Here is a 14813-nt window from a genome sequence, read left to right as displayed (position 1 = left end):
AATTAAAAAATGAAACTGGGATTCTGAACTTTATCTAAGGGTCACTTTGGGATGATTTCTAGACAGAAAAAAATTTTGGCATTCCAGCAGGACAGCTGTGAGGGAGTGTTCTATTCATTAGAATACAATTTGTCCAAGAAAATATGTTCCAACTCCTAATCAATTTAGATGAGAACTTACTGGCCAGGGTTCAAGCAGGCCAGTTATAGAGTCTTATAAAGCCAAACCCACATGTCTCAATGGGCAAGAGGCAAGATAATCTTAGCTTACAATGGAATGTTAACATTTATACAGCTAAGACACTGACATAGTCATGGCTGCTTCTTTTTTTCTAACCAGAAATATGTGAAGAATTAGAAGGTTTAAAATAATGGAGGGAAAGCCTCTTTAAGATGGACTTACTCATGATGAATGGACTACGGCCAGTTCTGAACCTGAAGTAATATTTCAGATCCTTAGGAAAGGATCATTACCACCAGCAGTGTTAAAGGTGTAGGTATGCTTTAATATATACTTTCTTTGGGATTACAGGCTGTTGTGTGTAGAAGTTGGTAGGCTGTTTCATAAATCCCTGTTATTTTGAGTTTTTATGCACCCAGTCAAGTAGCACTTCAGTTAAGTTGAAGGGATTGTTGTATGGTAAGCCCTTGGGAGAGCAGTTAATATTCAGTATGTAAAATTATAATCTTTACCATGATGCACCATCAGTGGGCACAGGGAAACACACGATTCCATAGCCCTGCATATCTGTAAATACTACCTTCCATCATCATTAATGGTAATTCGTCCAGAGTTTGGAGTTCTCTTGTTTCATTGCAGTCATGCCCATTTACCAGTGTAATAATTTAAGGTTAAGAAGAAACTGACAATGTAAAACCTTATTTTCAGGGCTGTAGAGCCCCATACTAAAAATGTCTACTGTGAGAAAACTTGACATCTTGGGAATACTACTTGAAATGTTTTGCTAACTTGCACAGATTGACCCTTCCTCCTCAAGCCACAGTCCAGTGTACCTCTGCCAGCATGTAACCAAGTTTGGTTTAAAATACACAAACATAACTTGGTCTTTGGAGTGGTAGCTTATATCTGTCCGTGGCTGGTCCTCTGCAATATTCCTGTATCCAGAATGAGCTCTCTCTACCAGTCAGTTCCCAAATTATAGCAGAAAACAAGTCCTTCTCTTAGCTTCTTAAGGTTCTCTCCTCTCAGATAAACAGCCCTCCTCCTCTAAACTTCCTTTTTTTCTAGATATAGCTGCTTTGCATTGCCCCCACCATCCCGTCCTCACCCCACTGTTCTCAGCTCTTTTCCCCACAATGAGACATGCCCTTCATCTCCTAAACCTATTGTTTCAAGCTGTCTTTTTGTCTAGTGCTCAGGCTTTCTAGTCTCTATTTTTGATTCTGCTGCCAACTCGCTCTGTAACCTTGGGCAATTGACAATAACTCTGTCTTCCATTTTCCTTTTGAAAATGGACATCATAATACATACATACCTCACAGAGCTGGCTTGAGACTTAACTGTTAGGCGTGATTCAATCCTCACTCACATACCTGCGCAGCTCTTTTGATTCAAAGGGACTTTGCTATGTGTGGATAGGGTCAGAATTCAGGTCGGTCAGCCAAAGCTTTGTCTAGCTGGATCTTAAAAACGGCCACGGAGGAGATGCCACCACCTCTCTGGGTAACCTGTTCCAGTGCTTTACTACTCTCTCATGAGAGAGTTTTTTCCCAATATCCAACCTAAACTTCCCTTGCTGCAACATGAAACCATTGCTGCTGCTTCTGTCATCTCATAGATTTCATAGACATTAGGGCTGGAAGGGACCTCGGAAGATCATCGAGTCCAGCCCCCTGCCCAAAGGGCAGGAAGTCAGCTGGGGTCATAGGATCCCAGCAAGATGAGCATCCGGTTTCATCTTGAAGGTGTTCAATGTAGGCGCTTGAACCACCTCCGGTGGCAGGCTGTTCCAGACCTTGGGGGCTCGGACAGTAAAGACATTCTTCCTTATGTCCAGCCTGAAACAATCTGCCACCACTGAGAACAATCTAGCTCCATCTACTTTGTAACCACCCTTCAGGTTCCTTGTTTTGCTTGTAATTTCCCTCACATTTTATTTACTTGCTTGAATTATCCCCCCCGTCCCACTTCAACTGAACTTTACTAAGGGTATCTGCCCTTCCTAGGACCTCACTGGACTTTCCTACTCATTAGAGCAGATTCTGTATTGGAGCCCCAGCACCTGTTGGCTGCGCCCACAGCAGACACCACCACCTGCCCACTGCAGCGGAAGTCCCCATCTGAGTCCACAGCTGAGCTTCAGGGCTCCTGGCAAACAAGGGCTCCAGCCAGGATCTGGAGGGGGAGAGAGAGAGAGAGAGAAAGAAATTAATATGGCCCTCAACAGGTCACCAAAATTCATGAAGTGTCCCTCCAGCCAAAGTAATTGCCCACCCCTGCATTAGAGTGATAGCATTTTAAAATAATGATGCAACATTAAAATAATGATATAAACATGTTAAATACCCACTCCTCAAATCCAATTTTGCAATAAATTCCTTCCTGATAGAATTGTTCTTTAAACTAGAATTTGTCAGGATAAACTTCTATAAAGATAAGGAGATGGATAGTCCAGAGATAGCAAGGTAACCTCTCTCCCTGGAGAAAATAGGCTATGCATTGCTGAACTGACTGTATATTTTCAGTTCCTAAAAAGCACTACAGACTAAAATCACCTGTGAAAGAATCTACTCCCTGACCTGATTTAGTGCAAAGTGTCCTGTCAAAAAGCCACTTTTTCATCGAGAAAATGAATTAGCTTTTCTGTGGCCCGGCTACAACTCACTGAGATGAACTCATTAAAGAATTGTACAACAAACTGCTGCTAAAAGGTGCAATATTTCATTATTTTAAAGCCGGAGAATAGACAGGCCTCCTATGGAAAAGTGAGTCATATTCTCTGTAGTACATTCTGTTCATTCTGGTTTAATAAACACAAGTGTTTGTTTGCTGAACCCATTAGGTTCAAAGTATAAACTTCAGCAAGAGGAAAACTTCAGTGGCCTGCTCCCGAGTTCAGACTTGTATTTTTATTTTGTATTGGTCGTGCTGTTTATAATAGTACCAGTCTTCTCAGGATGTCATTCCAAAAGAAAATAATGGCAATCTTCATTCTTTTTAAATCCATCCCAAATTTCTGCTATAAACTTCAAAGCTGTGATCCTAATACTTTCCATGCTTGTCAAATCCTTCATCCTGAAAGAAACTGCAGGGACATAATGTTCACAATTTCTTAATTTCAGAGACTTTTAAGTATCTGATGAAAAAATAAAATAAAAAACCCACAAACCCACCTACTCATAAAATTGTTCCCTGCTACTTGGTATTATTGTTTTAATCTCTGTGCTGCTAGTTTTCTTTGGATTTTTTTATAAAACTAGGATACCAGAGAAAGGATTAATAATTTTTTTCTCTAACTTTAAAGATGGTCCTTCTATATTTAGTTTAGCTGCCCTGCTCTCTGTCCTCAGCTCTCCGCAAAAGGCCCAACAACCAGGCAAGGGGGTGTTACATTTTTGATGGGAAATGATGATCTGAATAACGGCTTTCATTTGAAGGCTGATTCTAGGACAAGATTAAGTGCTCTCTAGTCATATTACATAGTGCCTTGCTGCACAAGCAGTTCCACCGAAAACACAAAGGTTTCTGATGCTATTCAACAGAAGTAAAGGTCACAGAATCTGGCTCTTAGCCCATGAAAAAATGGACTGGTTCAAATCAGGAGGTCCCATCACACTTCTCCTGGAGCCAAAGAGGGTTTTGTTGTTGACTTTAGTGGGAGCATGGTTGGAAGCTATCCATGGATGACTAGGTGGTGCAGAATCCCTTTCAACTATAGCTACGGTGATATCTTCCAAGGGACATTTCATTTGTTTCCATGGAAGCAGTGAATTTCTTAAACAGCAGCCTGGAGTAGGTTAATATAAATTTGACTGTAGCATCCAAGAAAAATTTTACTCATGCCTCTCAACCCAAACTTCTGTCTCTGATGGGCAGAGTGTTTTTGTGCTGATTGGGAGTATCTTCACTGTATAATTTCGTGTTGGGTTTTTTTTTACTGTACATCTCTTTCATCTTGCATCTAGGCCTGTGACAGAGAATGACACAGGGACCCTGGCTATCTGTAATCTGTGGTTTATGCTTTAAAAACATGCAAGTTAACAGTATAAATATTCATCATGAGATGACTACTTGTCATTTCAGGGCAAGCCAAATATGGGACGTTTGTGCATAAAAGAAATTACAGTAGTAGTTCAGGCTCCTCAAATTTGCATGGAAAATATTTGGTGGTAGTTAGTAGGTTACGTGGTGTCTGAATCCATCAGCTTGGAACAGGAGCATCTCGTTGCTCTGAAAAGTATCTCTTTAATAATGACCCTCCTCATGTTAAGATCCCTAGTTCATGGGGCCTCACCAATCAAGGAAAGTCTGCATCAGACTTCCTGCAGTGCCATTTTTTGCTTAGCCACAGAGAATGCTATAAAGCAGGGGTGGCTACCCTGTAGCATATGTGCCCAAGTGGCATGGGCATTCTTTGTGTACAGCATGTGGCAGATCTGGAAGGGGACAGGCAGCACAGCAGCAGGTGGGCAAGGAGCAGAAAGCAGAGCAGCAGAATGGATAGGGAGAACAAAGCAAGAAGCAGAAAACTGCAGCAGAATGGATAGGGAGCACAGGGTATGAAGCAGCAAGCAGAGCAGCAGATCGGGCAAGGGAAGGAGGTCATAGTGGGACCTGGGGAGGGTACAGGGCTTAATTCTTCCAGTGTACAACCTTCAGCCCAACTACCCAGCTGGGGAGGAAAATATCAGCTCCATGCTGATTTAGTTGTCCTCTGTTGGTGCTATTTCAGTGCAACAGTTGGTCTCATTGTAGGTGAGGTGACTGGTTAAACTAGTCTGTCATAACTAACTGTCATTAGTGTGTCATAAGTACTGCTTGCCAAGAAAAAAAATGTAAATGAAGCATTTTGTGGTGAACTAGCAACACAGTGAGAAGCAAAATCATTAAAAAAAACATCCTTTGTGTTAAAGGAGGTCAAAATTGTGCTTGAGGACATTTGGGAATGGTGTTTTTAGGAAAGTGCAGGGATCTTATGTTTAGCAGTTGTTTTCATGGTAGAGCACACAACCCAGGGTCTGCATCCAGAGCAGCATGAAATCTTCTGACATCCCTCTAAATGGAAGCTTTTTCTGATATCCCTCTGGGCATGGAAGCTCTTTTCTTCCAGTATGGAGGATGATCTTTGGACTCTGTGGTCATGCTCCTCTCTCCTCCCCCTGCCCCACAACATCTCCAGACATTATCTTTCCAGCACAGGTAATCCCCAAGTGCAAAAGGTGGTGAATCAGAGGTTGTCTTCTGGCAATCAGAGGACCTTGGTTCCCAGAAAAAATATTTTCTTCATTACCCCAGAATGAAGAGAGTTGACCCTGGGGCAACAATGCTGCTCTTGTGCTAAAAGCACAGAACTGGAGGATGGGAGACCTGTCACCACTGTATGTGACATCAGATTTTTGTCCTGAGTGGGTGTGCGCAGTTATAATGGTTCCTTGTGCAAAAGGGCCAACTTCTTATGCAAATAGCCAAATGAATATGCAAGTGTCCATGTGTACATTCATCTGGCAAATGGGGGCTGGGGAGTGTGGGCGCTAAGGCTTACAGTTGACAGCCCAGAGGTCACAAGTTCGTGGCCACAAGAGAAGTGCTCAGGGCGCAGCTCTGTTAGATCCTAACGGATCTGCAGATTCTGGCATGAGAACACTACAAAAGGAAGGAGCTGGCAGATGGCACTTACTTGATTTGCCAGGGCAACCTCAACTGTTTCAAATTAGGTCTTGAATCGCTGTCCTTCCAGTTCCTTTTATTTGTTACATGAGAACTTGGAGATCTGTCTCCCTCCAAGGTTATGAAGCAAAATTGTTATTTTTTTGCAAAAATATTTGTTCATATGTATTTGTATCTGTATATGTATATGACTCCACCTCCAATACTCTGCCAAGTGGCCCCTGTGGTTCACTTGGCAGCTCAAAGCGCACTAAAAACCCATTACACAGTTCACACTGTGCAACCGCACACCCATCTCCATACCTGTACCCCTCCTCAGTGGGTCTACTCCCGAAAAAGTGCCAGACCCTTCTCCACCAGATGAGGTCTGCCATTTCTTTCTCATCAACCTCTTCTGTCTTCGAGTGTAGTACCAGTACATTTCACAAAGTCCCATTTTAATACAGTCCTTGACTGTGGGGTCTGAGTGTCTGTTGATGAGCAGGTTCCTTGCTTTCCGCAGGGCATATCTGAGGCAGGAGATGAACTGGTCGAAGCGAGCTGTCGGGAGCCCTTGCTGTCTGGTCAGGTGCTTGTATAGAGCCGCTTCCCTGGTCAAGTCTCTGAAACCCGTTACCACCAGGAGGAGCACACAGACTTTCTTCCACACCTCTCTGGCGTATGGGCAGTCCCAGAAGAGGTGGTTGATCGTTTCTGCCTGCCAGTGGCAGGTCTGGCTCAGGCAGTTTGATGGATCTCTCTGCCCTGCACTGTTTCTCCATGCCTGTACGGGGACTGCCCGGTGGGCTGCCTGCCAGTTCAGGTCTCTGTGCTCCTTCTCCAGGTCCTTGTGAAAGATTCGTTCCCACACAGCTTGGCAGCTGTCACCAGGTAGCAAGTCAGTAGGTGATAAGGTGTCTCTTACCCTTACCACCTCCCTCTATAATAATAATTATGAAGCAACATTATTAATGTAGATAGAATGCCTGAGAGCATCTAGCCCAGGCTCGGAGAGAAGGACAAGTGGTCAGAGGCCAGCACTGGGATTATCGAGTGGTGACAGTGTGGGCCCAGGGTCTGGGGCAGAGCCGTGATCCACTCCCACACATCCTTGCGATGGGCACCAGTTCTGCAGGCAGCAGTGGACAGGGAGTAGATGCCAGCCCCAGCCCCTGCCCACTCATCGTGTTCCTGGATGCCGCTCACCACCTCCCTGCGGCCCCATCCCATGCACCCGGGATCCTGGCTGGTCTCCATGGAGATCCCACCCACCCCTTCCATCTGGCCTCCCTTGCAGTGGGTACAGGGTGGATGGGCCCAGGCCAGACAGTATCATTTCCCTGCCTGTTCCTCCCCCCAGCCCGCAACAGCTCACCCAAATTCCTAAAGTGGCCCTCCATTTTGGGGCTGGTATGGATCAAGCCCCAAGCCACCCATGCACACTGAAGCCAGCGCTCTGGGCTAGTCCAGCAGGGCACTATATGTATTGTGTGCAGTGGACCAATCCCTTGTGCCACCTGCAGCACCCATGATGCTGGGTCCAGCCCATGATCCAGAACAGCTCCACATGCCATATGCGGTACACAGCGTCCATCCAAGACCCACAGGCCAGATCACAGAGCTCCACAGGCCAAATGCAACCTGTGGGTAGTATGGTATCTTTGACATGCCTGCTTTAAGCCATAGTATTACCATAGGTTTCTGACTGTGCTGTATGAATAATACATTTGCCACATGGGCAATGGGTGTACACAGTGGTAAGCAAGGTAAGGAATCAGACAGCCTGTGCACACTCACTCTGCACACCCTGCACCTTGGTAACTTGCACTGTCAGCTCCTGAGAAACTGATGCTGACCACCAGTGTTTTACTGGCTTCCCCAAACTATGATGCTTGAGCAAACTGAGTGACTTTTTAAATCAGATAGTTGCAGTTTGACAGGTTACCATTTGAACCCCCCCCGCCTCCTGCTGCAAAGCAGAAGCCATGTGTAGTCATCTTCTCAAGCCAGAAGAACTGTGATGCTGTCTGGGTAAATGCATGTGCTGGTCAGGCATTTTGTTATGTTAAAAGCTTATTCAGTGGACTGCCCGGGTTTTTTTTAACTTGAGTGAGCTCGTTTTCATGGGCCTCTTCTTTACAAATGTTAATCCTTAACCATTTCCCTTACAAGCTCCAACAGAATAGTAAAATTCACTAAGCGAGGGATATGTTTAATTTAAGCAATGAGATTGTCATGCTGTGAATGAAGCTGCCTTTTTTTTTTTTTTTTAATAATTACCTCTCCCTGCCATGATTTAAATTTAAACAGCTGGGAATGTTACAGCCTCTGCTCTTTATTAATTTTCTTGGATCCTGAAGAGTAAAGCCCTTGATTCCTGTGATGTAATGGCATAAAAAGTTGGCTCTTTGCTTAGCTTCCACCCACAAGTTCTAAATTTGGAGCATGGCAAATTTTTGAAGATTTCAGAGTCAGGCTATGTTCAGGACGTGCTGCTGCCTTCAGTCCCATTCCTCAGCACCAAACAACAAAATCGTGTGCTTTTTTTATAACTGGTTTAATAAATATGACTCAGATGCACATGTTGTCTGTGTAAGCACTTGGGGTTGGCTATCACTTTATGGCACTGGGAAGAAGCCAAGCCAAATAAAAATTGTTTTGAGTAAATATTACATTTCTAAAGCATGAATAAGTTTTCTCTACAGCCAGCCTGTCGCTAATGGGAATAAGAAAGTGTTGGGGGGTGAGGGGAGGAGTGGTAACTAAATCATCTCATCTTGCTAAATGCAGACAGTCTGCAGTGGGACCTGTTGTTTCGACTCGTCTGGGATGTAATATCACAGCTAATTCTTAACAGGTCTCAGCAAGGCCACGTGATGGGAATGGAAACAGCAAGTAAAGTTCAGGTTCTTTCTGATGCACTTGGCTTCTGTGAACAGAATCTCAACTAGTGGCATGTAAAGGAACCTAATCCTGAAAAGACACATGGATGAGCTTAAGATGAGGTGTGCAAGTGGCCCATTGAGATCAGTGGTCATATTCACATGCTCAGTGTATGCATGCGCACATACATGTCTTCTCAGGAGCTGGGCCAAAAGGGATATCTATTTAAGGTAGGATTTGCAGTTATGTCACTGTGATGTGGAGCCCACAGGTAAGTCTCCTCTGTACCACTGAGAAACAGTGAAATATTCTGAGTGCAGTTTCACACTGCCAGAGCTACACTGTTACCAGCTGCACTGCACTGACGTCTAGACAAAGTCCAAGTCCCACTGAAAGTCAGCATCGGCCCAGTGACAGACTGATGGATGGGACCCTGCTGTTCCATTCTACTTCTCCCAATGATTTGCTGTGACTACAGACAAATAATTTAAGCTGTCTCTGTTTCCCCACCTATAACAATTTTCCATCCTGCAAAGGTGCTGGGAGATTTAATTAACTTTCTGTCAGGTGCTGTTTTGGTTCAGAATACAAGGCAAAAAGGAACTGTACGGGTTCTGGCAAGAATAGGCAAGAAGTAATCTTTGAATGCTACTTGATAATAAAATATACTTGAAAAAAAGCTTCTGAGGCCCCCAAAAGCAAAATAGTCTTACAGATGGTGAAGTAAAAAGCTAGATTATAAGACTACAAATATGTTATCTATATTTGTAACTGATCTATGTTCTTGGCCTATCATTGTGCAAGCTATCAACCGCTTCATATCAAATGAATACTTTTCTGGGTGCAAAAATGTTCTTTTCACAGAAAGTTTCCCTGCAGCAGAGAAAAAAATCAGCCTGGTTAAAAAAAAACCCTTCAAACAGGAACATTCAAATCCGCATAGAGTGCTCCAAGCCCGATTGCAGCAAGACTGAATGCATAAAGCGTGTAGCTGAAAGATTCTATGAAGAAATCATTGACAAGGTTAGAACATGTTAGCAGGGCAGGATCAGAAGAACGCCGTGTTCTGGTGTTTCAAGCATCTCTCTCAGAACAGTTTAAGGAACTTCTTAGCACTGCCGGCTGGGATCCCATTTACAGACACATTGCTCTAGTTCTAATAGCTTTATGACAACAACAACAATCTTGCTGTCAGCAAACAGGCACCTCCAGAGACTAGTGCTGAGAAATGGGGGGCCTGTTTCCTAGGCTGTTATAATAGTTTTGACATGGTTTGCATGCACTAGGCAATAGATATTCTCCACGTCTTAAAAGCTGCCAAGTGAACAGATCAAGAAACTTATTGTAAGGGACCGAGTCTTTCTTCTTTGTAATGTGTTTTATGATTTAGTGGAAAATGTAACAAGAATGTATTTAGCTGTTAGAGCTTCTGAAGTGTTAGAACCGTTAGAAAAAACACCTAAATGATCTTTGTACCAAAAGGAAGACCTGTGCAGGGAGGAAAACACTGCAAGTAGCAAAAGAATTAACAGGCAGGAAATTAAGTCTATTTTTCAAGACTGGGCACATTTGGAGGGTCATACTCTTACTACATACCCAGAGACAGAGAAGTTAAGTGTCTTGGCCAAGACAACACAGTGATTCAGATTCTGTACTCCCATTATATGGCTCCAACCCTTTGGCATTAAAGAGCTATTCAACAAAGAGATGGCAATTTCCTAAAACAAAAATAGCTTGCTAGTAATAGGTTTCATTAATGCAGAGTTCAAACCCAGTGATCTTAATTCCTCAAAAAAGAAAAAAGGAAAGGCAAATGTGAACACACAGAAAGCTTTGGCTCTGTTTCTTTTTTCAACTAAACCACCAGGTTTGCATTCCTGCAGAGGACCAAATGCCGTGCAGACACTGCAGTGGCTTTTGTTTATTTTTAAGGGTGTGAGAGCTCTACTTTTTTAAATGCTGAAATAAAATGTATTTGGAGTATGATGTGTCTACACAGGGAACTGAGGAGATAATTCCAGCCCCACTTTGCAAGATTTCCTGGAGGTAAATGGAAACACCGAGGTGCACTAAGGTAAGCAAGTTTGTCTGCAGATGTTTTTTGAAGATGGGACTAAGGTTCTAAAGTTACCTAGGTGCCTTTGGAAAATGTTGCCTAATAACATAATGATATTCAAAGAACTGTGGACCTTGGCAGCCCTTCATAGCTTGGGGGAGAGGGGGATCCTATCTTCCATTACACATTAGCTTGGGCACACCTGCAGACACACCTAGAATGAATATAGTGGTAACTGACAGCTAAGAGATCTACAGCTGAGGTGTACAGGCACCCCTAGTTTTCCAGTTACCCACGGACAAGCAGAGATTAGCATTTAAACCCCAAGCCACAGTCTTTGTTAAAGTATATACCATGGAAAAGAGAACTATAACTTGGAGTCTGAATGTTTCATAAATTTCATAGACATTAGAGCTGGAAGGGACCTCGCAAGATCATCGGGTCCAGCCCCCTGCCCAAGGGCAGGAAGTCAGCTGAGGTCAAATGATCCCAGCAAGATAAGCATCCAAGTGTTTCCTAAAGGTATCCAGAGTAGGTGCTTGCACCACTTCTGGGGGGAGTTTATTCCAGACTCTGGAGACTTAGACAGTAACAAAGATTTTCTTTATATCCAGTCTAAAACAGTCTTCCAGCAGTTCAGGACCATTAGACCTTGTCTTCCCTTGGGATGCCCTGGTGAACAGACATTCTCCCAATTCCTGGTGCACACCCCTTATACACTTATAGGCTGCCAACAAGTCACCCCTCAGTCTTTGCTTCTCCAGGCTAAAGAGTCCCATGCCTCTCAGCCTCTCTTCAGAAGGCCTGTTCTCTTGTCCTCTAATCATGCCTGTGGCTCTCCTCTGGACTCTTTCATGCTTGTCCACATCCTTTCTAAAGCGTGGAGCCCAGAACAGCACGCAGTACTCCAGCTGCAGCCTCACCAAGGCCGAGTAAAGTGGGAGGATGACTTCTTGTGTCTGAGTATGCGTATACTTTTATGTAAACAGCTAGGCAACTAGAATAGTAATATCTGAGGTTTAACACAATGGAAAGTGAATTTTTCTTTGATTTTTCTCTGTGGCCTTGGATTTTACTTATCGTCTTAATATCTTGGTTATATGGCTATTTTTAATATGCTTGATCCTTGCTGTATTACCTACTCTCTAGTAACAAGCCTCATTAAAGCCCTAATGTGAAAGTTTAGTGCAAGGGTCAACAACGTTTTTGGACAGGGTATTAAAAACAACCTCAGCCTCAACTTGATGTTGATGTGCCAAGGCAGATGGCAGGGGAGCTGCAAAGAGCCCAGTCCTTGTTGTGGCAGTGCAGCCCCAGCCACTTCCCCACCATTTGCCCTGAGGTGCATGTGCTAAGCAAAATGGGGTTGCCTACCCCTACCTTAGTGTACATATAGCACAGTTTAGTTGTTTAATAAGTAATTTTGAAAACATAATGTTCAGTACCTGAAAAATTAGTATTGCTCAAATCACTCTACAAATCCAGCTGCAAAAAGCAAACTAGGAACTATTGAAATTTGTGTTAAACTGCCTTCCAAAATAGGAAGTGCAGATATGCTGGGTGAAAAGTCCATAGAAGACATTATGTGGAAACTTGGTTTGAAGCAGCGTAGAGATAGGGCTTGCCTGCCATCTAGCGTAGAATAAGCGCACAGCATTGTTAAAAGGCTCTGGTTGAGTGGAGTAACAAACATTTCTTACATTAGTGTAGCTTGTCCATGCCTCTTGATTCCTGGGGATAATGGACAGGAAGAAAACTGGGAGAATCGTCATTGTAGAGCAGCTTAGACAGGGTGACTCATCAAAAGCTTTGCTTTGTTCCCTCTGTCCCTATCTGAACCACTACCATGAGCTTGTTTATGATGGTCTGATCGTTGGGTGAATTCATGGGTAGTACCTGGTTACTGTTGCAGATAATACTAAATGGCAGGTCCTGAGGCACGAGCATCTCTTCAAACAGTTGCCATCAAGAAACAAAATACCCTGGCACTAACACATTCCCGCTTTTGCTGTCAGAGAGCTAACCATAGGCCATCAAATATAGTTATCACTCAAAGGAAACTATAGTAATTATTCTCAACTCCACTTTGCCAAGAGCTAATACCGTAGTAGGAAAATAGCTGCCTACCGAGCATTAGCTTGGATGTTTCTTTACTAATGTGGCTTGATTTTTAGATCGGTGACAGTGTCGACCGGACTTAACCCCATTGCGCTGTAAAGAAGAGGCCCCCAACTGGCAGTTCACCCACACACAAGCTTCTCTTAATGCTCTGTTCACGGGACGTGGAAGGTCCTTCACCAGAAGCATAAATTCCTCCTTCTCAGGAACACTTGCTTTGTTTTGCTCAGCACAGGAAGGTCTCCCACTCCGAACAATGCAGACAATCTGAGGCAGTAGTCACTGGGCTGGGAGCTGCCACGTGAAGGTACTTGTATGGGAGCCCTCGGAGGAAGGTAGGGTTTGTGGCTAAAGTACAGGAATGGTAGCCAGAGGATTCTGTGGTAGGACGGGCCGTGGAAGATACTTAGATGAGGCATGAACAAGTGATTTATCCTCTGCATCCTGTGGGTCAGAGTAAGCATGACAGGTCTTTCTTACTTGACAGAGGTGTTGAGAAGCTTGTTTCATTAATATTCGTAATCCTTCAAAATCCTCAAGTGAAAGGTGCTATAGACACCCAAAGCATTGTTAGATGCCTACTGGTTTGACAGTACGATAACTGTGAAGACCACATGGTCGCTTTTAGGGGGTTGGGGGAAGGCAGCAGGCAAAGAAGGTCTTTGCTCCTGGCTCAAAGACTGCTGTGCTGAGAGATGGAGAGTGACTCTATGGGCCAGCATAAAATAAAGCAGTCCAGGTACCCACTGGTGCTCCTTCTAATTCTGTAATCCCATGAGTTTGGGCAACTTGGCATAGAGATTCATTGTAGCTCTGTTTGGAGAGGGAACTCCCAGCATCTGAACTGTGGCCTACGGAGGCCATTTTCAATCCCTTAATACTGGAAGAGCAATGCGAAGAGGCAATCATGGGGCAGACTCTCTAGCCTTTAACAATGACACACACCAAGCAGGTGTAGAATTCACCCCCCGAATATTGTTTGGACAAAGAGAGCTGCAACTGAGAAAGCTTGGTAGTTGTTTACTGGGAGGTATACAATATCTGCCTGAGTCCTTTAGATATTTGAGGGGGAAGTGGAAAACACTGCTTATCAACACTGTTTTAAAGAACTTGCCAAAGATGTCAACTCTGCTGTTCTTTTACCCAGATAAACTGTACCCTGCAGTCATAAAGTAGGAATCACTCATGCCAGCTTCTCTAATTAACAGCCTGGGAGGGCAACTGGTTTAAAAGAGTTTGTTACTGTTGGTGCTTGTGCGGAGACTGTAAAGAAAGGCAGTGCTGGAAATTTACAGGCTCTTTCACAGAGCCATGCTGATGAAGGGAGATTTGGCAAGTGTGCCTCTCTTCAGCCTATTTGTAATCCCACTGAGAAACAAATGTGCTGTGGGCAGGGCCGGACACAGCCATCCAGGACCTGGACAGAAAGGGAGCCTGAAAATAATTATTATCATCATTATCTTTGGCAAAGGAGGGCCCTGATACTAAAAGTTCACCCTGGGCTGGCAGGAGTCTAGGTACAGTGCTGGTTGTGGGTTACAGCTCCCTGACCTGTGCACAACACAAGTGCCGTGCACATGCCTGTGGGAGTTTGGTCAGGTTTCGCAGTTGAAAAATATGCATTCTTCATTAATCTGTGCCAAAGCACAGTGTAATTTGTTCCTCTCCCCTTCTATTTTCCTCACAGGGGTGGGAAGCACACAGTGAAAGTTGTGTTTGAAGATACAAACCGCTCCAAAGGAACAGGGATATGTTGCTGCTTTCAGGTCAGGTATCATCTTCCATTGACGTGTGCATTAAAAGGGATGGCAACAGTTTCTAAAATGAAATGGAAAATTTCATTCATAAAAGAGATTCAGTTGACAAGTGTTACTCTGAACAACACCAAACCCAAATTGTCACTTTGGCTCGTTAAGCGAAGTAGAATTTT

This window comes from Alligator mississippiensis, chromosome 2 (genome assembly GCF_030867095.1).
Source record: "Alligator mississippiensis isolate rAllMis1 chromosome 2, rAllMis1, whole genome shotgun sequence".
NCBI classification, from domain to species: domain Eukaryota; kingdom Metazoa; phylum Chordata; order Crocodylia; family Alligatoridae; genus Alligator; species Alligator mississippiensis.
This window is presented reverse-complemented; position numbering follows the sequence as displayed.